Source organism: Staurois parvus, unplaced genomic scaffold, assembly GCF_062004578.1.
Source record: "Staurois parvus isolate SC_StPar_1 unplaced genomic scaffold, SC_StPar_1.0 ptg000387l, whole genome shotgun sequence".
Classification (NCBI taxonomy): domain Eukaryota; kingdom Metazoa; phylum Chordata; class Amphibia; order Anura; family Ranidae; genus Staurois; species Staurois parvus.
The window spans coordinates 9,033,135-9,055,203 of NW_028318183.1; the positions used below are offsets into that span (position 1 = coordinate 9,033,135).

Genomic DNA, 22,069 nt, shown 5'->3' on the forward strand with positions numbered 1-22,069 from the left:
CCCCATATTTCTCAGAAAAGAGTACCTATCACTGCCTATTACTATCACATGGGATATTTACATTCCCTGTGATAACAATAAAAGTGATAAAAAAAAAGAAAAAGAAAGGGAAAGTGTAAAAAAAGCAAAAGTCAGCCCTGCCCTTCCCCCCTTCCCGTGCTCCTGCTTTGTGCATTATAATTCTAAAAACTGTATTTTTCCCAAAAGATGTGCGTTTGAAAAATCCCTGTGCAAATACTGTGTAACGTAAAAAAAATCTCAGCACCCACCGTTTTATTCTCTAGGGCCTCTGCTTTAAAAATATATATAATGTTTGGAGGTTCATAGTAACTTTCTAGCAAAAAAAACGTTTTTTCATGTGAACAAAAAGTGTCAGAAAAGGCTCGGTCTTCAGGAGTGGGTGGTATGTGGCATAAACTTCTAATGTTGGCCCTGAAATGCCAGCATATTAGAAGCACCCCCTCCAAATGACCCCTTTTTGCAAAATAGACACTCCAAGGTATTTTCTAAGAGGCATGAAGAATATTTTGCAGATCTCATTTGTTGCCACATGTTTTTGGAAAATGAAAACAAATATGTATTTTTTCTTTTCTTTTTTTCTTTTTCAAAACCCTGTGACAAAAATGATATCTGTAAAATACTCACATTGCCTCTTATCAAATTCCTTGGGGTGTCTACTTTCCAAAAGGGGTCATTTGGGGGTTTGTTCGTACTATCCTGGTATTTTGTCAAAACACAGAGCTCTGTGTATAAAGAACAGCCATCTGGCTGTTTATTTTACCTGCAAAGTAGAGCTCATAAACAGCCATACAGTAAAATAAAAGCAGTACATATAACACATACTACACATTGTTGGGCACACAGTTAACCCTTTGATTGCCCCTAGATGTTAACCTGTTCCTAGCCAGTATCGTTAGTACAGTGACAGTGTACAGTATTAGCACTGATCACTGTATTAGTGTCCCTATTGATTTCAGTTTCAGTTAATGTTTCTCCCAGCCAGCTCCAGATTTCTTGCCAAACTATCACTGTTCCACTATAAGTCGCTGATCTCCACCATTACTAGCATAGTGTCATAGCTGTGTAAATTCCAGTATATACACTATCATTTATTTATTTCAGGTACTTATATAACGCTGTCAATTTACGCAGCACTTTACACACACACACATATATATATATATATTGTACATTCACATCAGTCCCTAACCCTCAAGGGGTGTACATTCTAAGGTCCCTAACTTACATTCATACATACACATACTAGGGCCAGTTTAGACAGGAGCCAATTAACCTCCCAGCATGTCTTTGGAGGAAACCCACGCAGGTACATGGAGAACATGCAAATATGTAGCAGAATACATTTTGCCCCAAATTTATGAAGAAATGTGATTTTTTTATTGGATATGTTTTATAATAGAAAGTTGAAAATATAATTTTTTTTCAAAATTTTCAGTCTTTTTGTTTTTATTAAAAAAAAAGCAGTGGTGATCAAATACCACCAAACAAAAGCTGTATTTGTGTGAAAAAAATAATCTATATTTGGGTACAGCCAGGGGTGTATTTACTACAAGGCAAACAAGGCATTTGCCTAGGACAGTATTGTTCAGGGGGGCAGAAGAAGGGACACACATGGCATGGGAACCAGGTGGGATCTGAGAGAGGCTGCGAGCTGCTTGATGGCGTATGCAGATATGCAGAGCCTGACTCTCATTCTAGGGGATGTCTGGAGCTGTAGAAGTTAGTGTCTTTCTCTCTCTCGCTGGGGGGTGGTCGGTGTGTGGAGGGTGGTGATAGTGGAAGGCTTTCTCGGGTGGGGGGGTGGTGTTGTTTGGTGTCAGGCTCTCTCTGCAGGGGGGGGGGGGGCAATTTTTGTGTTGCCTAAGGCAGCACAAAACCTAAATACACCACTGGGTACAGCGCTGCATGACTGCACAATTGTCAGCTAAATAGAGTGCAGTGCTGAATAGCAAAAACAATGGCCTGGTCATGAAGGGGGTAAAACCAGTGGGGAACTCACCATTTGGAAACTCGGGCACTGCCCGAGGGCCCAGGGTCAGTAGGGGGCCCCATGAGATGCCCGTTACCTTTTTCATAGGCTTCTTTGAGTTTGGGCAAGGACACAGGGGCCCCATGATCCCCTATTGCCCGGGGGCCCCATGAGTTGTCAGTCCGCCCCTGGGTAAAACCCTCTTGAACTTAAAGCACTGCATGGTTTGGAAGAAAGCAAACACTGGAGCTACAGATAGCAACGAAGCCGGAGTAAGATGTTCCATTTAAATGAAACACAAATGAGCTGACGGAGTAACATGCATCCTTCTCCCAGCAAGTAATGATGTGATCTGACTTGTCCTCACACTCCACCACCTATGGGAAAAGCGCTGACTGCTGCGCCGCCACATCTCCAGCAGAGGGCGCCCCGGTACACGGAACCCGAGCTGTGAGCCGTGCGCTGGGATGATGCAGGCAGTGGAAGGAGCCGGATTCCAGGGATGAGGAGGATGATCATCTGACAGCTGCAGCTCCCTCTGTCTCCCTCTCTATCAGTGTGCAGCTATCTCTGGCTGGGCGGCTCGGAGATCATCGGCACAGCTTGTTCGGATGCTGCAGCCTCCCTGTGCTGGCGCTCAGTAGGGTCGGCGCTGCTGGAGAGCATCTCACTGCCATCATCATCATCATCCGCACCACCAGCAGCACCAGCCTCCTCCAGGGCTCCTTTGTCTGTGAATGGAAGGTGACGCCTCCAGGATAGGTACATCCCGTGCCATCATCACCCTGGACGGACGACTGGGAGCACCACTAACTAAGGTGAGTCCAGTGCATGGGGGGGGGGGGGGGGGATGAGCCCAGTACACACAGCACGTCCGACCAGTCACTTCCAGTACAAACTTGGTACATAACCTCCGACCATTGGATTATTACAGAGCGGTGCCGGGGACATGGATCGTCGGTGCAGGATCGGTGCTGCTGCCACTGACAAACTTTGTGTGCTGCCCGACAATAGGAAATGGGGGCACTGCCGGGGACAAGGGGTGCAGGGGAGGCACAGGAATACAATCCATACACATCTGTCATAGTCCACTGAATGTCCTTCCACTAGTGTACTGTCTGCATCTATTATTATTATTATTATTATTATTATTGGGATCATCTCTACATACACACCTTTGTATGGGGATGTGTTCACAAATGAATGGAGATCATAACACTCTATTATTATCAGTAGTAGTAGTAGTGACCATTTATATTAATAGTAGAGGTGGTAGAATTTTTAAGGACTAATAATAATAATAATAATACTGTATTATTTATAATAATATTTATATTAATTATTATTATTATCATCATCATGAATATTATTATCATTAATATTATAAGAAGCAGTAGTTCGTATTAATAGTAGAGGTGGTAGAATTGTTAAGGAATAATAATAATAATAATACTGTATTATTTATAATAATATTTATATTAATTATTATTATTATTATCATCATGAATATTATTATCATCATTAAAATTATAAGAAGTAGTAATTCGTATTAATAGTAGAGGTGGTAGAATTTTTAAGGAATAATAATAATACTGTATTATTTATAATAATATTTATATTAAGTATTATTAAAATTATCAGCAATATTATTATCATCATTAATAGTATTAGAAGTAGTAATTCGTATTAATAGTAGAGGTGGTAGAATTTTTAAGGAATAATAATACTGTATTATTTATATTAATTATCATTATTATTATTATTGTTATTATTATTATCATTATCATCATGAATATTATTATCATCATTAATATTATTAGAAATAGTAATTCGTATTAATAGTAGAGTTGGTAGAATCTTGAGGTTATAGTACTGATGATGGTGACAATAATATTAATCATCATCATCCCCATCATTCTTATAATTATTATTATTAGAAGTAGTAGTAATTAGTATCCATAGTAGAGGTGGTAGAATTTTTAGGTGGTTATTATTATTATTATTTTGATTAGTATTATTATTATAATTAATATTATTAGTAGTAGTAGCAGTAGTCATAGTAATCACTACTACAACTACTGCTACTACTACTACTAATATTAATTATAATAATAATCATAATTATAGTAATACTAGAGATGGTAGAATTTGTTGGTGGTTATTATTATTATTACCATTAATATTAGTAGTAGTAGTAGTGGAGGTGGTAGAATTTATAGGTGAATAGAATAGTATTATTATTATTACTTTTTATTATTTGAATATAATATGGATTAATATAGTCTTTCAGGCTGAAGATCATGTGATTTCTGTGCCTTGAAGATCTTTACCAAAGTATGGACTATTAGTAGAAATAAATATTATTAATAGTAATGGTAGGAATTGTATGCAGTTATTGTTACTATTCATTTTATTATGATGATGATTATTGTTTCGTTATTATTAATATTAATGCTACTATCATTAGTAGTCATTATTAGTATTAATGGTACAGGTGGTAGTGTGTTAGGCAGTTATTATTATTATTACTACATAATTATTGTTAATGTTATTGTTGTTAAATGATTACAATAGTGACTATTGAAATCCTGCAAGCTGAAGGTCATGTCATTTGTGCCCTTTGAAGATCTTTAGCCAAATTTTGTACTATTAGTAGCTAGTATGGGAATTGAAAGTGTTATTTATTATATGCAGTTATTATTGTTATTATTATTACTACTACTACTACTACTATTACTACTATTACTACTACTAGTAGTAGTATTACTAGTATAGTAATGTAATTGTATTAATAGTACAAGTGGTAGTAATTTAGGTATCAATTGTCATTATTATTAATATTACTACTACTACTACTACTGCTAATAATAATAATAATTATTATTATGTGAATACACTGGGGACATCTATTAAAATCCTGTATGGTGAATATACACTTTGTAGATCTTTACCTGAAATATGTGTGTTTTCTCAAACAGGTTACTGTATATTATATAAAAATCCCATACTATTTACTATTTTGCAGTGTGAATGGTTATTACATTTGTGTTTTCTTTAAATGCAAAAGTTGCAAAGCTTGCAGATTTTTATGAAAGTTCCCCCCATTGTTCTTTAACTTTCTCTATGAAAGGATGCTGAGGACAGATACAGTACTTGGCTGAATTTTTTTTTTTTTTTTTTTACTACAGAAGTGTTAAGTGCAATGATGTGTAAAGTGCAGTACAGAGCAACCAGTGCGAAACCATCAATCTGATCACAATCTCTGTAATGTCATTGATTGCTATGAATGGGGTCCAGCACTTGTATGACATGGCTGTCCAAAGTACTGCTTTAATGAAAAGACTAAGCCTGCTTCTCCTTCAGTGGAGACTGTCAGACTACATAGGAATGCCATTGTTTTGTATAGTTCAAATATTCATTGCCGACTAGATACATTATTCAATGGTTTCAAACTGCTTTGGCATCTGATTCCAGTCAGTACTGATATTTTGGTTTCATATATTTTGATGGGTTGAATCATTAATTGATTTCATATAGATCTCAGCACTGGAATTTCCAGATTTTTAGAGTCTAACTCTTTTTGTATCAAGAAAATGGAGTCTCAATCCCCCTGCTGCAATTTCCATGACATGAAACTATTAGAATAATAATCCATCAGGCAGAGTGTAACCACATTGTGATGGCAGAGGCAGTTCAAGGTGAGATTTTAAAGATAAAAATATGCGAGCGCTATTAGAAAGTGACAGCAGCTAGGACACCAAAAGGTACCATAAAACCCGTAAAAATAAATTTTGTATAAGAAATAGTGCAGCGCTGTTGCATATATATGTTGAAAAAGCAGAAAATACCAAAAATAGATGATATAATAATACAAGCAAAGCAAACACTGCCACAATAAAGGTGCAATATTGATAAGGTGCAAAAAAGTGGTAATCGACCACGGATAAGTGGTTATGGTGGTGAATAAGCGAGAATAAGTTCAAATTGTAGACTTGTAGATCATAGCAGATCTTGGTTATAGGTGTTTAATTCCTTATGATCAGGAATGACCAGTGATGTGATGAAAAATAAGAGAATTGCGCACTCACCAGATGTGCGCTATCAAAACGCATTTGAGATCATAATCGCCTCATCAGGTCAGCCAGAACAATCACTCCCAGGTATGGTCAGGTTTCTGCGCCTGTGTCTTTAAGGACCTCTCAAATGGTATCACTGTCTCTGGACACTTCTAAACTGGCCTCTGTGAATGGTGAGACTCGCAGAGAGCCCACGAATAATGCCACATAGCGTGATACTGCATTCAATAGGGTATGTATTCCATATAAGGTGCAAAACATACAGGGAAAGAATAACAATAACTGACCATGTGTGTAAAGATGGCCGGCAGTGGCGGCAGGACGTCAGGATGCTGTAGCCCCTTACTCTAACGCGTTTCATGCGAAGCACTTAGTCATAGGGTGCAGGCTTACCCTATAACTAAGTGCTTCAGTTGAAACGCCAGATGGCCGCCAGTGGCGGCAGGACGTCAGGATGCTGTAGCCCCTTACACTGACGCGTTTCATGCAAAGCACTTAGTCATAGGGTGCAGGCTTACCTGCACAGGTGCAGAAGCCTGACCATACCTGGGAGTGATTGTTCTGGCTGACCTGATGAGACGATTATGATCTCAAATGCGTTTTGATAGCGCACATCTGGTGAGTGTGCAATTCTCTTATTTTTCATCACATCACTGGTCATTCCTGATCATAAGGAATTGAACACCTATAACCAAGATCTGCTATGATCTACAAGTCTACAATTTGAACTTATTCTCACTTATTCACCAACATAACCACTTATCCGTGGTCGATTACCACTTTTTTGCACCTTATCAATATTGCACCTTTATTGTGGCAGTGTTTGCTTTGCTTGTATTATTATATCATCTATTTTTGGTATTTTCTGCTTTTTCAACATATATATGCAACAGCGCTGCACTATTTCTTATACACAGTTCAAAGTGAGAATTGTCCTCCATCAATGTCCCCAATGGTATAAGTAGCATGTCCAAATATGTTAGGTTGGATAGACCCTCTAAACACAACTGCCTGTTTTCCAGTTCATCTGGAACGGTGACATTTCAAAAAAATTGCTAAAAGCCCATTGTCATGAATGAAGAGAGGCAAACCGTTCCTTCCAACTTCTACAGCAAGGCATCGTGGGACATGCAGACCCTCATTACCTGCAGGCCACAGTTGGCAAAGCCTTTGTCTTTAGGTATTGCAGATGTTGCCATACTGTAACAAACCTGAACAGGAAAGGAAAGGGAAGGTAATCAATGACAGCTGAGAATTATCTGGAAATACATTTTCAATTGTTTGATAGAATTTAAAATGACTTGGGAACAATTTGAAAACTCCAGTCTGTCTCTCGTATTAAGTGTTCTGGCAGTTGTAGCTTAGCAACAGCAGAGCCACTGCTCCTTAACTTTGTAAAAAAAGAGTTTTTGCTATATATTAGAAGTAGCGGTTTATATTTTGGGGAATAGCTTGCTTAAAGGAGATGAGTCATTTTATTCAGGCTGAGATTTGACCTAGATCAGGTATATTGGAGGGAACCTGCTTATCTGCAAATAGTGTTTTATTCCTGAATTGATCAACGCCATCAGTTCCTCATGCTTTACCACCCTCTGAAAAGTGATCTGCAGCGGATCACTTTCGAGACCATATATTTTTTTGATCCCCTGGGGAAATGTTTACAATCTCAATGGCGATTTTACTCACCATGCCACAACCACCATAACTGTGTTTGGCACAGGATTGCAGTGTGATCCCAATGACTTCAGTGGGGTAAAATTGACAGGCAGTGCTGCTTGTCAAACTCATCATGCTGAGCTAAAATTGTTGATACGCAAACAAGCCATCATGAGCGGTCAAGGGGTAGTAAGATTGCAGTTCATCTGCATGTTTTTACCACACCTCTGCTGCTAAACTAAGGCTGGCCATAGATGGATTGAAATTTGGCTGGTTCAGCAGGGACTGGTCCAACTTCTATCCATCTATGGCCATTCCAGTTCGAGATCTAATGATCATCTGTTCTTAAAAGGGGCTGCTGTTAAATTTTCATTCGATCAGCGCCTGCAGCCAATCCGCTGCAGCACTTATCAGTGGATTCTGACAGCAAAGGGGTCCCCACTGTCAGAATATAATAGCTCAACGGGGAGGATTCCCTTATCTGCCTGGCTTGTGTGGATGGGGGAATCTGTCAGCTTTTGTTAATCAGTCCACTGGCTGGTTAGCTATGGCAAGCTTTAGCCTTACACTCTGCTTCTTTGTTATATTAGCACACAAAGGCTCCTGGTCTCAACATTCCATCTCCACCATTAGGATATAGTTAAGCCCAGATGAACTTTCAGTTAAAACTCAGCTAACCAGCTAAATAATCTGGCACAGAAGGACCTCTACAGAGAGACCACTGCTTCCACACAGAAAACAAGAGTCTTTCTCTACAACATGCTGACAGGGGACCTATCTGTAGCTGATATCTGAAGAACACTAAGATTTTTCACACTTTTTGTTTTGATGTACCTGAAAGATATATGCTGATTTAAGATGAAAGTTCGATCATTTTGTATCAACACAATGATGAAGCATTCTACTATCCAATTGGGACAATATGGAGGTTGTAAGATGAGAAGATCCCTTTACCAGTTTCCATTTTACATCCAGCATTGTGGAAGTAGAGATAGAGCATCGGTTTTCTGTAATGTTTAGTGAATAGGCTCCATTTATACCTGAACTTGTTCCTTGTTTCTTTCTATAAAAATATTTGATATAATGAATATTATTTCAGCCAATGAAAGCCTATTTCCTGACACACACACTGCATGGAATAAATGCTAATTTTTTTCCCAAGGGTAGGGGAATAAGATATAAAACGTGGCTGATTCCCCACTCCGGCAGGATTCCGCCATCTATGTAAGCAGTCTCCTGCAGCATCCTCTGCAAGGCAGTCCAACCTGCAGTCATTTGCTTCCCTCTTCAGATACAGTGCAGGACCATTACATGTGCAGATGCCGAGGGCCCATCCATGGAGCAAAACACCAGGGACAAGTAAAGAGTGCTGGAGCGAGGAACACCGCAAGTAATACAGCCTCTTCCTCTACCCTTTTAGACTCAACACGTCTTTAACCCTTGCAGTGCAGGAAAGGGGGATACTTCAAGGGCCTTTTTTCTTACTATTCCACAGTTAAGCTTTAAGCTGCTAATTTATAGCCCTTTTAGAAGCTGACACCTTCAGAAATCTGGTATAAAATATTTATGTTTCTTTCCAGCTGGAAGAAAAATTGCTCTTATTGTAGAAGAGACATGAACAAAATATATGTCGTAGTGAAGTTGTACATCATTTTTACGCATGTCGCTACAAACATGTTTAAAGGAAACCTGTACTGGTCATTACTGACCAACTCCACAAATGGCAGTTGCCTCACTGTTATACTGATCCCATGGTTTCAATTTTTTTCCAAGCGACTGACCCAAAACAAAGATGTAAATGAGTAAATTCAGAGGGAAGTCAAGGTCTTAATCTGCTTACCGATCTTATGGATCAGTACTGAAGCTATAAGATTGGCACGATAACCAGGGAAGCAGATATTTATGCAAAACACAACATTCAGTGTGTGTAGATTCAAAGCTGAACTGCAGGAAACCTAAACATTCTCCCTTGCAGGGATGCTGCACCCACACTGCAAGTGTTATCTGCTCATTTACGTCTAGAAGACTGTGATGAACAGTTTTACTTACCCAATCCACAGCTCCTGCAGGCTCCTATGCCCTACTAGACTGGTTTTGCAGACTCTTCTCACCCAGGCTCTGGTGGGCCAAGGTCTTCTGATATCATTAAGACCGATACAGGAACCATAGCCCTGCATTGGATGCGAGGACGATAAAGAACAGTTCACCACTGCTCTATGTGAGTGCAGTCTGCTGGAGGCGCGGAGGATCAGATAAAGTCAGCCATACATGGGCTGAATTCTGAAAGAATTTTCTTTCGAAAATCTTTTCTAAGAATTCTCATTCGAATTTCACACCATTAGTGGGTCACAGCAACGACCGACTATCGAATTTGAGTGATCAGGCATGTTGGAAATTTTTTGAAAAACAAACAAAATTTCTAATCAATGATGGGAGAATCGTGCAAGAAATGTAATTGAAAAAGAAATGAGCTTGAGCTGTGACCTGGAAAGAAAAGAAAATTCTTGGTCAAGAAAATTCTTTTCTGTAGCAACACGAGGTGAAATTAAAGGCTTGGTTGGTCAAATTTCGAAATCAGTGGTGGCACCATCAGATTACAAAATGCACGAAATTTCTGAATTTCTAAAGAAAATTATTTTGGAATTCGACCCATGTATGGCCTGCATTAGCAAAGCTGCTTTTCCACCCCCTAGACCAGGGGTGTCAAACTGGTGGCCCTCCAGCTGTTGTAAAACTACAAGTCCCATCATGCCTCTGCCTTTGGTAGTCATGCTTGTAACTGTCAATCTTATATTGCCTCATGGGACTTGTAGTTTGGAAACAGCTGGAGGGCCACCAATTTGACACCCGTGCCCTAGACGTAAACAAGCAGCTAACCTCTGCAGTACTGGAGCAGGCCCACTGAAAGGGAGATTTTTTTAGGTTTCATGAAGTTGGGCTTTAATTCCATATGGCACACATGGAAGAAAATGCCATTATCATCAATATTTGGTCCTGGAGGACCCAACTTTGAAATGTACACAATATTTATATGATGCACATCTACATTTGTGTGTGTGTGTGTGTTCATTTATCTTTATACTACATAATGCTGTACACAAGAAAATGTAATAACTATTGCTGTTTTGTACTCTGACCTCTGATCCTCCATTTATTGTCCTTTTATAAATTAATACACCTTGGGGGAGATTTACTGACCCAAGGTTCACACCAAAGTGTTTTCTGTAGCGTTTTGCAGAAATGCACAGCGGTCCAGTTAACATGATTTCTTATGGGACATGTTCACATCGCCACGTTTTCACCTGGTGCATTTTTTGGAAAGGGTCAGCGAGTTTTTTAATTCAAAACATTGCGTTTTTGGTTCTATAAACTTCAATGGGAACGCTGCAGAAAAGCATGTATTGCATTTTTGATGCATTTTTGCCACATTTTTTGATGCATTTTGCATTTAAAATCTGCCTAGCAACAAGAAAAATTTAGAAAAATGAAAAAAAAAAAACCCAGCAAAAATGCAACACAAAACACAATGCAGAAACGCATCAAATGCAACCTGCATAGGTTTGAACATAGAGTGAACTGGAGTACTCAGAATCTGGTGCAGCTGTGGATGATAGCCAATCAGCTTCTAACTTCAGCTGGTTTAATTAAGCTTTGACAATAAACCCTGGTTCACATATATGCGGCTGTGTGGGCCGCGTTTTGCACGGGCACGAGAGCCCATTCATTTGAATGGACTCCCGTGCTCCGGGACACGCAGGGAAGAAGGCCCTGTACTTTTTTGGAAAGAGCAGCCCACACAGGAATCTCGGTTCCCAGTGCGGTTGCAATTTCCAGCGCGGGGGGATTACCATTAGAATTAATGGCACCCGCCCGTGGGTCCGCATTCTTCTGTGCGGGTGGTGCGGGTGCATAGATTTTTGTGCGGATCCACCCACACATATGTGAACATATGTGAACCTAGCCTAAAACCTGGAAGCTGACTGGTTTCTATGCAGAGCTACACCAGATTTTGCACTCTTCAGTTTTAGTAAATCAACCCCAGTAACTCCATCCGTTCTCTATAGTACCCATATTCTATGCGAGCATTCCATATCAGTGTATAAATGTAGATCAAACTGACAGTATTTCTGACTTGTAGTTTTAGCAACCTTGCAGGTTTAATTTCCACAGGGAATACTCCTATGTAATTCCTCAAGCTAAATGGGGTTTTTTTGGGAGCTGGCCCCATCCCAACATCCCAACTCAAAACCATGCAGGTAGATTAACTGGATTCTTCCTAATCTTTTTTAAAAACTGGAAATTCTTCACAGCCAGTTTCCACAGATTACTGTATTACCTGATCATATTATCTGTATTTCTACCCAAACCGGCCTTTCTGTGTGTTTCTGTATGCCTGTGATAAGTTCATGAGGCTGCAAGTTCCCATATGAGTAGGTACAGATATGCATTCACTATAGATAGTGTGGTACAGTTGCAAGAAAAAGTATGTGAACCCCTTGGGATTACGTGGAGTTTTGCATGAATTGGGCATAAAATGTGACAGATGGTCGTACGTTTTCCTGCAAAATGTCTTGATAAACTCTGGAATTCATTTTCCCATCAATGACAACAATCCGTCCAGGCCCTGAGGCAGCAAAGCAGCCCCAAACCATGATGCTCCCTCCGCCATGTTTTACAGTGGGGATGAGGTTTTGATGTTGGTGTGCTGTGCCTTTTTTTCTCCACACATAGTGTTGTGTGTTCTTCCCAAACAACTCAATCTTTGTTTCCTCTGTCCACAGTATATTTTGCCAGTAGTGCTGTGGAACATCCAGGTGCTCTTTTGCAAACTTCAAACGTGCTGCAATATTCTTTTTGGACAGCAATGGCTTCCTCCGTGGTGTCCTCCCATGTACTCCATTCTTGTTTAATGTTTTCCTTATTGTAGATGTGTCAACAAAAATGTTAGCATGTGCCAGAGATTTCTGTAGGTCTTTAGCTGACACTCTGGGATTCTTCTTTACCTCATGCAGCATTCTGTGCTGTGCTCTTGCAGTCATTTTTACAGGACGACCATGCCTAGGAAGAGTAGCAACAGTGCTAAACTTTCTCCATTTGTAGACAGTCTGTCTTACCGTGGACACATGAACATCAAGGCTTTTGGAGATACTTTTGTAACCCTTTCCAGCTTCATGCAAGTCAACAATTCTTGATCGTAGGTCTTCTGAGAGCTCTTTTCTGCGAGGCATGGTTCACATCAGATATTGATTCTTGAAACCAGTAAACCCAAAACAGGTGTGTGTTTTTTAAGGGCAGGACAGCTATCAGCAACACATCCAATATCATCACACTGATTGGAGTCAAGGTTGGCTCACTCCTGGCTCCAATTAGCTCTGGGAGAAGTAATTAAGCTAGGGCCTCACATACTTTTTCCTCCCTGCACTGTGAATGTTTACATGTTATGTGCAATTAAACCATGGCAACATCTAATGTTTGTGTAATATTATGTTCAGCAGACTGTGTTCTTCTATTGTTGTGACTTAGATGACGTTCAGAGCACATTTTATGCCCAATTCATGCAAAACTCCACGTAATCCCAAGGGGTTCACATACTTTTTTTTGCAACTGTATATGTACAAAATTAAATGAAAGTAGGCACTGGCCCTTTAAACTGTGAAATAGTTTTATGGATGATCATTTTCATATTGCCTATATTTTAATTATTTTTGTCTTGCCATTTATATTTCACAGTTTAAAGGGATAGAACCTACTTTTTCATTTTGTATATGTTAGCACTACCACTTAGGAGTCGCTGAAGATTTGAGTTCCCCTATAGTCCTGCACAGCCAGGCAACACACATTTTCCATACAGACTTGCATTCAGTAGACAGTAACCACTCCTTGAGCTTGTTTTTTGGATTTTATTAGGGAAATTGAACTTAGATGGGGTAAGGGTGTATGGGATGCTAAAGGGTATGACAACAAAGGACAATGTTCCTGAACTATGTACAAGTCTCTTTTGGCAGCAAAAGAACAAATCCTTCTCCTTGAAGAGCTCTCCTGTAGTACCACCCCAGACCCCAGATACTCCTTATCCAGCTGTTCTGGGTGAATCCCTGGGCAGGGGATCCAGTGCCTGTCACTGCAATGTGAACAGTCCTGGGTAAATAGCTAATCCAGTTTTCCACCAGAGTGTCTCTTTTCCCTTACTGGCCCTGGAGGTGCAGGTCTACTCAACTCAGTCCTTCTCCTATGCTGCTGCTGGGTTAATGACTGCTGCCAGACCTTCTAGCTGGGCTGCTCCTTCCCATCTGCATAGGTGGTCCTCTCTCTGGGGGCCAGTGAGGTCCCAAGCTTTCCTCCTTCCAAGGTCCTCCGCCTGTCGGTGAGCCCCTCTTCATCTGGGCTCCATCACAGGCTTCTGCTCTTCAGCCTCACTTCTCCATCTTCCACCTGCAATCTCCTGCTACTGAGCAGGTTCTGGCACTTTTAAGGGCTGTCCTGACCCCAAGCCAAGTCTCCTGTTGGGGATTAGTCAGGTTCCCTCAAGTGTGCAGACCAGCCACTCCTCACCTCCGCATGCTGCTTCTAGAACTTTCTCCAAAGTTCTAGTGCAGGGGAAAGCCTCAGAGAGCTGATCTGCAGAGCCTCTCATCTCTGACTGAAATTTTGCCTTGCTAGCTATCACACCAAGGCCACTACTCAGCCCTCCTAACTAACAATATAACTCTAGCTCCCCCTAGCTACCTTGGAGGGTGCTACATATATTTTGTAGTGTTGTTTGCACTTAAAGGGCAGCTGCCTTGGTAATGTTTATATGGTTTGGGGTTGGTGCCCGCTCATATCATTTTAAGGGTGGTATATGTGCTGCACAAGTTTTGTTGATACTCTATTAGTGAATGAAATAAATCCTCTCAAATGGGCACAATGCAACATTCAACAACTTGTACAGGGCCAATGGCACAGCCATCATCTAAGATGCTTACACAACTGTCTAACGTCTTTTTTTTATTTTTTTATTTTAAAGGTCTGATTTGGCTTGCTTACTCAGCCATAAATTCACAGAATGCAACAGGGATAGCTTATTCTTATTTATTAAGTAGAAGTACTAAAAGTACTAAGTAGTACTAAAGGCAAAACGTTTTTTTCCATTTTGGTTAGAGTATGGGAGGGTTATGTCCCCTGTTAGTTTTTTACCATCTTTGTTCCATTGGGCAGATTTTCCTTCACTTCCTGTCCCATAACCAAAATAGGAAGTGAGAGGAAATTCCTCCAAAAAGTTCCTCTCTTCATGTTCTGGTGATAACCCAAACAATTGTGATTTTGTGTTACTTTTACTCTTGGTGAAAACTGTAAACAGGACTAGTAAAGAGGTTGAATCCCTCTAATGGGGGCACAGACAGCAATACAAACCTGACAGATGTTCTAATCCCTCTCCACTCTACCCAAAACCAAAAAAAGTTTTGCCTTTAGTTATAATTTAAAGCAAATATGATGAGCATATGTGTGCATGATAGCATGTGCATTCCCTGTTTGGAATTATGCACAATATTATTATAATTATTATACATGATTTATATAGTGCCAACAATTTACGCAGCGCTTTACAATACACATGTGAATTCGCATAATCCAAATAAAGAACAACAACCTATTTCCAAAACATACTTCCAGTCATAAGAAATAAAAATGTACCGTATTTCTCGCTCCATAAGACGCACTTTTTTCCCCTCAAAAAAGGGGGGAAATGTCAGTGCGTCTTATGGAGCGAATATGGAGGTCCGGTATTTCCACCGCCGCCGTGTCAGAATACCGGGCCAGCCGCTCAGCTCTACAGCGGGACCTTATGGAGATGACTGCTGACCTTTGGGGAGGTGGGGAGCGGGTACCTGAATTTGACAGGTACCCGCTCTTACTTCCGCTGAGTTGTTCTTTGACCTTACCTGTTCCTCTATCCAGTGGCGCGCTGTCTTCCCGGCTTCTGTAGTGTGGGAGCTGGGCTTGACAGCCGGGTGCCAAGTGCGCATGCGCAAGAAGCGGTGCTTTTTGTGAATGGTAAGGCGGTACCTGGGACACATGACAGATCCCAGAAGTCGCCGGACCAATCACAAAGCGCAAGTGTTTCTCGCTCATGCGCACTGGGCACCTGGCTGTCATGCCGAGCGCCGACACTACAGAACTCTGCAGAAGTAAGAGCGGGTACCTGTCAAATTCAGTTACCCGCTCCCGCTCCCTCCCCAAAGGTCAGCAGTCATCTCCTGTACTGTCCGCAGTCTCTGGTCATCCCTGTGCTGTCCGCAGTCTCTGGTCATCTCCTGTACTATGTCTGCAGTCCATTAGTTCAGAATTGTTTTTTCCTGTTTTCTGCCTCTAAAACCTAGGTGCGTCTTATGGTCAGGTGCGTCTTATGGAGCGAAAAATACGGTATTATTTACATTGTGTTTAACATTTTTAAATCTGAATATTGTTCCTCATTAATTAGTTCATTGATGAGTTTTCCTTGTTGATGAATTAAATAATAAACATTTGTGACTATGGTGATCTCAAGAAACAATATTGGCATTTCATATTTAATCTTAATTAGCCATGCTATTACTCCAGTCATACATGATTTGTAATAATAATTGTTGCAGAATTTGTTGATGCTTAGAACATGCCATATTAGTGATCCTACATATCTGAATGATGGTAATCCTGCTAAACAGCTTAAAATGCACCCCTGCGATCAAGGATCAATAAATGTGTTTTATAATCTAATTCATGTTTTCTTTAATTAGAGTGCAAAGCAATAAAAATGTATTAGACAGAACACTTATTAATATTTATGAATGGCTGTTGCATACTTTCATTTCATTAGTCCCATAACACAGTGCTGATGCATGTGCTCAGCCTTGCTCAGGAATGTGCATGCATCCATACGCACATTCCCCTCACTGATAGTCATTGCCTGCACAATTTGTAAAGCCTATCTTAATTAAAAGTTGGTGGAGTGAATAGCTAATATTGATACTTGAATCAATCAAGTCATACTAGTAGCAAATCCAGCATTTGCCATTGATCCTAGTTCACTCAGAAGGCCACTTACCAGTTTAATTCCAGACCCCTAAAACAGGAAACATGGGCTTCCTTCTCTCTGAGTTTCCTCCAGTCACTTGGTGGGATACATTGGAGATCCCACTTTTAAGATTGCAGGGGGCTGTGGGACGGGAATCCCTGTCTGTCATTATTCAAGAAGAACTTCACCCCCTATGTTATTTATTATGTTGTTTATCTTTCCAATCTTATTTCGTTTACTGGGTCATCCTCAAAATACATACTCACACGTCCGGTAAATCCATTGTTGTCATGGTGTAATCTGCAGGAGGTTGCTGCACACCAGACTCCCCATTTCCATCTTCTTTGCTTATGTCTTCAGGAGACAGATTCTGGGTTCTTGTATTCTAGTGTGCCCTGAAGCCTTCTGAGATGGATGATGTGAGAATCTCAGGAGGCTTCGAGCAGCTGGGAACATTATTGTATCTGTGACTTTTTTTAAAGGAGGGGCAATAATATTTAAATTAAAAAAAGGGAGTGAAGGTTTGCGCTAGGTGGCTTAGCAAAAGAGTAGTATACTTCCTTATTCAGCTCTATCCTTCCTATTATGGTAATGATGTCCCATGGTAGGCAATCCTCTACAGCTCTAAAAGTAGGTGCCCTGCTGCTTGTTTAGGGGACCCTACTGCCACTCTATAAAGAAAATAGGGAACTGGTAAATGTTCCTTTACACCAGTGGTAGTCAACTTACTTGATATAGGGTCCTCAAGTGCGCCCTTTGACATCACCAAAGGGCACATAGTATTCAATGAATGTATTGCTACAGAAAGCTGAGGTACAGTAGTTAGAGACTTCTATAGAGAATGCTATAGTAGTAGTTGGAGTCTAAAGCCTGGTACAAACTAGTAGTTTGTTTTGTTTAACCTGTACTGACAATCCAATGTTAGTTCAGCTATCTCCCTCGCTGAGCTGTTGTGTTCTAACAGGGGATAGCCCCCCCACCAGAACACTCCAGTCAGTGCTCTCAATCATTGGCTGAGAACGCTGATCGGAGGCTGATTAGCAGACCTTTTTTTGGTCATGCCCCTTCGACCAAAAATGGCTGAATGGCCGGCTTCTGTCAGACCAGTTGCCGTACACACGGGCTGAATGTCGGTTGGTTTTTATTGAACCGGCCGATGCCACCTGACATTCGGCCCATGTGTACAAGGCTTTAGGATGGGCTTCAATAGACAGTCGTAGACTGGAGACACATTGGGGATGATTTACTAATACTGAAGTGTGCAAAATCTGGTGAAGTTCTGCATAGAAGACAATAAGCTTTCAGGTTTTATTGTCAAAGCTTAATTGAACAAGCTGAAGTTAGAAGCTTATTGGCTACCATGTAGAGCTGCACCAGATTTTGCACTCTCCAGTTTTAGTAAATCAAGCCTAATATATGTAACTGCTAGAGTTATTCCAGGCTTTTACCAGTTATTATTATTATAGAGGATTTATATAGCGCCAACAGTTTGCTCAGCGCTTTACAATATAACGGGAGACAATACAGCAACAATACAGTTCAATACAAGAGGGAAAGGAGGGCCCTGCTCCTTAGAGCTTACAATCTAGGAGTTCTCTTGTTATACCTGACTAAATGAGTAATGCGGTCTGTTCCACCAAATTTTCAGAGTTTATAATATTCAGTCATGTCTAACATCTAACAATTAAAACCAAATAACTAAACCACTGAATAGTATTATATCTGATTAGTCAAATAATTTATTGTTTGCTGAATAGGGTATATGTAAGATTTATTTTAAAGAATGTCACATTTACAAGTGCAAATACTTTCAACATATTCATATAGTGATTTTTTTTTCTAAAAAATCCCTTTGCTTGAAATAACCCTAAATGAACCATTTCTAATTTGGATTTTCATTGTACGAAAACCAAATCCCAGATACTGTCCTCTTGTCATATTTGCTCATCCACTGCACAATCATGTGTGCAGGGATGTCAATGAGCAAGTATTATTTTACCAGCAGAGTGAACCCTGCTAACCCTTATCATTGAACCAGAGGTGATGATGAGTCTAGGGAGCTCAGTATCTGCCACCGGAACCCAATGTCCATGGAGTATGTATGTTCTTTCCTTATTTGTATGTATTTCCAGTTTCCACATACACTTCAGCATAATAGAAAGTTGTAATAGACTTATGTAGAGAAGCATATGTAGATAGTTGTTTCTAGCCTGGTTTAAAATAGCAAATTTCCTAGCTTTAAGCTATGCAGTGACAGCACACCCCAGGAAACCCACAATATTCCATCTACTTTCCTGCTAACCCTACACTCCCTGCAATGTATTTCTGGTACTTCGGCGAGCTATCTGCCCCTATATAACCTTGAGCTATGGCTAGAGAGGAACACCTAGTACCCCTTTTCCTGCAGATACAGCATATCTGTTACAAAAGTTTGATACCAAAGCCATACTTTTTTTTACCTTTTAATAGGAAATCAAAACTCCTTTATAGTCAGCTTTTGTACTCTGCAAGGCTGATTTTTACAGACTTCCAGTATATTGTTTGTGTGTTTTGTTTCAAAATGTAAAAAAAACACTTGAACTAGAAAATTGCAAATTTCCTGGTTTTTACGTGAAGTATGCAAGCCACAGACAGCCAGGTAACTACAATTTTCTTAAAAAGGCTCAGCAATGGCAGCCTATCATCTTCTCTCTGGCCACATTTGTGTTATTTGGCTCGTGACCAAATTGGTCTTGTAAGTTAATGTTTGTGTGACTGTACTAGAGACATAGGATATTCACTCCATGTTATGTGTATTAAAAGTTCATACATTTGGTGTCTTTTGTACTTTTACACAAAGGGATTTTTGCATAGTGTAAGGTCCTCAGTATTGAAATATTAAAATATTGTTTTATTCAGCATTGTTAGCTGAAGCAAAGCATCCTCAACGTATGTTCTGCAGATAAGTGCGTGCACAGAACAATTCCAGAGTCAGCCAGGCAGACTAAATAGGGATCACTGATGCATACTACCAGCATGTTTTCCTGAGCAATGCTTCATGCGTTGGTGATATGTGACTTGTGTGTTGATGTGTGATGAAGCATGAGCTGTGTGTTGAGCCTGGACATTTTGATGTGAATGTGAAAATACATTCTTGTTAAACTATATATACCTCAAATACACAGCAGAGATAGTTTTTTGACTAAAATAGAACATTTAAGAGGATATTTAATTTATATAGTTACATAGTTATTCTGGCTGAAAAAAAAACAAAAGTCCATCCAGTTCAACCATTAAAAAAATATATATAATCCTATACCCACAGTTGATCCAGAGGAAGGCAAAAAAAAACAAAAAACAGCAAAGCATGATCTAATTTGCTCCTGCTGGGAAAAATTTTAATCAAAATCTAGTTTGTGGAAATAATCTTTAATAAAACAGATACCTCCTTAACTCCTCAGGGTTCCACAGGGTGAAAGATATGATTGCATAATAGTAGATACACAGTGGGGTTCTATGGAAACCTTTCAGTTAGCATAGTGGCTATTCAGCGAGGTAAGTGAATGCAGAGAAATCCCACTCACTTTGAATACAATCAAATGTGCAAGAAAATGTAAATGAAACCAATCACACGTAGAAGTTAGAAAAAGAGGATTTTGCCGTGCACATGATTGGATGGTTGAAGTCCACTTCACTTTATTCACTAAGCTATATGAACATTCTCTACTCGATTAGGAAGTCAGCCTCAGTGGGTCTTTAAAACAGTCCTTAAAGGACTGGAAGCATCAGAGGAATGAAGGTACTGTTGATTATAAAGTAGGGATCCCTTCATATTACTAGACAGCTTTTGCAAACACCTAGAGAACTTCCATCTAATGTAGCAAAGAACTATTGTAGATCCTGGTCAATGGGCCTTGGACTTATGCTGATGGAATCAGTTTTGACATCAGTTTGAGATGCCTCTGAAATTATTCAGAATTCAGTGACAGGTATATTTGACCTGCAGTTGAGCTCTTTTGACTTAAATCAAGAAGGGTTTTCATAGCCATAGATTTGCATAGGAACAAACTTGAAGCAAACAAAAGTCCATCAACACAGGCTCTTAGAGTGGTAAGAATAAGGAAATTTGGTCTTTTTTAGTTCATCTGTGATATGGTCTTGTGACAAAAGGTGGAAAATCTCATTCTATTACTTTATGAGTGGTGCTGCAATGGTAAACCAGTCTACTGCAGCCTCATGTGCAGTTAATTACGGTCAGTTGATTGAAGGATCTTTTGAGGGTCTAATCTATTGCAAGTGTTTAGTTGTAGCATTGATTTGGTAGCCTCGTGCTGCATCCCTTCACCATTCAAACATATACACATACTTATTTTACCAACTTGCCTATAGCTATCATAAGGTTGAGTAATTAAGAGAAAAATATTGGGCTTTAAATTGGTTACGTTTGGCTATCAATGTGATCAAATTCAGCTGTGTCAGAAAATAAATTCTGCATGTGGACAGACAGGTATAGTAAAAAAAAAAGTAATTAGAAAAGTATTAGGGCTGATCATCAGCTGTTGTCTTACCTAGTGGACTGACCTTCTAAAGTGAGTCTAACTTGACCTATAATGTTTCTTAGGTACTGAAGTTCCTATGTGAGTTTTCAAAATGTGTGTGTTTGTGGATACCCCTTGGTTCTTTGGTACATCGTATATGTGACACCATGACTTCTGCTTAGGTTGTATTTAAGCCCCACCTAAATAATCTCTTAGCCACATCCACTTCCATGTGCTGGAAGAAGCTGTCCTTGGCTCCCTGAAGGCACTTAGACATCTCTTTTAGGAGGTGCCAAAGCCCTGTCCCACTCAGGCCCTTTATGAAGACTACACTCAAAGCCTGGTCAGTTGGCCTTAAATGGGAGGTGAAGGTACCCCCTATTCTCTCCCCCCACATTTAAATTAAGATTACAACTCTGCCACATATAGGGGTTAATGAGGAATTACTCTCAATTAATAGCCTTTGCCACCAGTTTGGCATCCTGAGTTGGTATATGCAAATTTCTCACGCCTTCCATAGGTAGTTCTTATATCGACATGTATCTTTAAGTTGTTCTCGTTTAGAAACCCTGGTATGCTCAGACCAGCTGTTGAAACCGGACTCATTTCTCTACCAACATCTTGTTTTTGCTACCATCTCTAATCATCTCCAGTCTCTGGGAGAAATGGTGGAGGGACATAACTGAATTAAACAATGAAGACAGATCAAATGTCTGGAATATACCCTTTAAACATCTGGTCTCAGCTCAAAATAGGCTGATTCAATACAAAAATCTGAACAGGGTCTATTTCATTC

At 40.0% G+C, this 22,069-nt stretch overlaps 1 protein-coding gene across 1 annotated transcript in view; it reads left to right on the plus strand.

Annotated features, from left to right (window-relative positions):
• Positions 1-2,475: 2,475 nt before the first annotated feature.
• The window catches only part of MTUS2 (microtubule associated scaffold protein 2), a 783,807-nt gene continuing 764,213 nt past the window's right edge, over positions 2,476-22,069 (plus strand). Inside the window, exon 1 of the mRNA XM_089685846.1 lies at positions 2,476-2,808. The gene's annotated coding sequence lies outside the window, so the exon portion shown is untranslated. The remainder of the gene's footprint in view (positions 2,809-22,069) is intronic.